Raw genomic sequence first — 2,515 nt, forward strand, 5'->3', positions numbered from 1 at the left:
CCATAGACATATATTGATTTGGGAAAATACTCTTGTCCAGCCCTATTCCTAACTAAACAGTTTTAACTGAAGTTGCACTACATATGATGTGCTGCTTGAGACCAAAATAACTCCAGCTGATGCTGGGTGGGAAACAATTGTATTGTATAGTTTCAATAAGAAGTTTTAGTAACTCATATTTAAACAAGATTTAGACTAGTAGTTCAATATTTTGTGAAATAAGCTTATTCACTTTCTTTCCAAGCGTGAGATGGTGAGACACCAGTTTCACGTCTCTGTGTGTGGAGCTGGAGTCGGGACAGGCCTAGTTTAGCATGAAGACTGGGGACAGGAGGACACAGCTATTCTGGCTCGGTCCAAAGTTCAAGAATACACCTAAAGGCGGAAAGGTCTGCCAAAAGGTGAGGTTGCATCTCAATTGTTTCAAACATTCACAAATAAATCACAATCTGTGCTTTCTAGGGGCCGTTACATAGAGTTTGTTTCCATCTGCTGAATTTCTCAGTGCGCACTTTAACTCTCAGTTTAACACATGTACATACAGCTGTACAGACAGACATCACAACTGGTCTGGAAGTCAATCATGGTCCAATATGTAACTTACAGTGAGGTAGGAGACATTTTGTGTGCAGTAGGTAAACTCAGGAACTTAACAATATTTAGAATATTCATACATTCAGATATTTCCCATGAGGCAGAGGGAGGAGATGTCATTTTGGTAATTCTTAACATCATAATAATAATTTGCTAATATTCCACACATATTACATTGTAAATAAAGTGCATTTCCCAACATGTTGAGCAATCCCTTTAATTGCTGTTTCAAAGTTTCCTTTGCCATAGGATTAAATCTGAGGAAAACACACTTGTGGCAAATAATAATAAATGCGATATATTACAGCACAGCCTCAGCATTATAGATTGAAAAATTATCAGTCTAATGCATCTGTTCAGTGTAATCCAGTATGACAGGTTGAGCCTCTCTGTGCAAGTAAACACACACTGAAAAAAAACCAACAACAACACACATTTCATGTCATTTTATTCTAGTCCAGTCAATGTCATTATTTTTTAAAACAGTTGAAAATGTTTACTGGTGTGGTGACATAATTTTAACACAACGGTTGTGAAGAATTTGTATTGTTAATGGGTTAAAACCATTTTTGAGCACTGGCAGATGGTTGTTATGTTGATACATGATAATCAGTAATGCACTAAAATGACTTGAAGGGAACTTCAGGTTGTCATCAGACTGGCCAATAATGGCTAAGGTTAGCGTGGTGTGTGATCGTCAGGGAGAGAAAGGGTCGGGCTGAATGCATGTTTGTTCATATATGTTCATATTAGCTCTGCCTTCACCTGTACGGGATCATGTGAGCGTTGGACCTGCACAGTGAGTCACAGCACAGCACAGCACGGCACGGCAAAGCAAAGCAAAGCAAAGCAAAGCAAAGCAAAGCAAAGCAAAGCAAAGCAGGGCAGACTGTGGCTCTGATCTGCATGTTACAGAAGCTGTTTGAAAGGCGTCTGCTGGAGAAGCTTCAAGGCATGACACAGCAAAATGGACAATTTCTAAATGTCTGAAACTGCTGCGCTTGGCTCAGTTCTCCCCAATGGCACCAGCATTCAAACTCACACACTGCTCACTGCTGTGCCTGTGCTACATACCTGGACCCTTATTACCTCAGAGGATCAGTGACCTTCATCTGGACCAGATTCTGCTTCAATCTGATGTGAATGCAACGGCACGAGTGTTTGAAAACTACAGCTCTGATAATCAGTCGTGTGATTCATCAGTGGGGTATTCTCAGGCAGTGGAGTGACTCACAGGTCTATAGTGGCCCCACCCTGCCACGTCGTGTTTAATGCTCTCGTGTCAGAGGAAGGATGGCATTGCTGTAGCTTCATAGTGTGCAACATGAGACATCTCCAAGTTGACTGCTTTATATTCAGCTACTGGCAGGGAGAAGAAAAAGCTCCAGTTTTGCAGTCTTAGTGGGTGGGGGGGTCAACTGAGGCTTCAAATAAACTCTCTCACTATGAGGCAGATATCTTGTATGATGCTATATTCTTCCACAAATGCATAGTCCTGATGAAGTTCCTTCATGACATGAATGAGATTCCCTCTGTTTTCAGGGCTAATCAACGGCTACTGTACCAACAAGAGGAGACTTCATTACACCCACCTCAATCATTTTCCAAACAGCTGAGTGGGACAAAAGTGCCCCATCGGCTCCATGTGACTCGGAAATGCTTTCACATGAGCTTGCATATTTCCCCCAAATCGATCAAAGAGCGGAGAGAATAAAAACAGATAGGATGTCTTTTACGGTCGATATCTGTGTTAATGTGGAGTCCGGATCTAAGGGTGGAAACAGAAGGGGAAAAAAACAACGTACATCCTCAGTCCATTTAATGCTCCATGTTCCAGGGCAGTGTTCACTGCCCTTCCTCTCTATCCTCAGAAACCCTCTTGGTAGCTGGTAGTATGGAAACATGTCTCATGTTCCTTTCA

The sequence above is a fragment of the Chaetodon trifascialis genome, chromosome 7 (genome assembly GCF_039877785.1).
Source record: "Chaetodon trifascialis isolate fChaTrf1 chromosome 7, fChaTrf1.hap1, whole genome shotgun sequence".
In the NCBI taxonomy this organism is placed as follows: Eukaryota; Metazoa; Chordata; class Actinopteri; order Chaetodontiformes; family Chaetodontidae; genus Chaetodon; species Chaetodon trifascialis.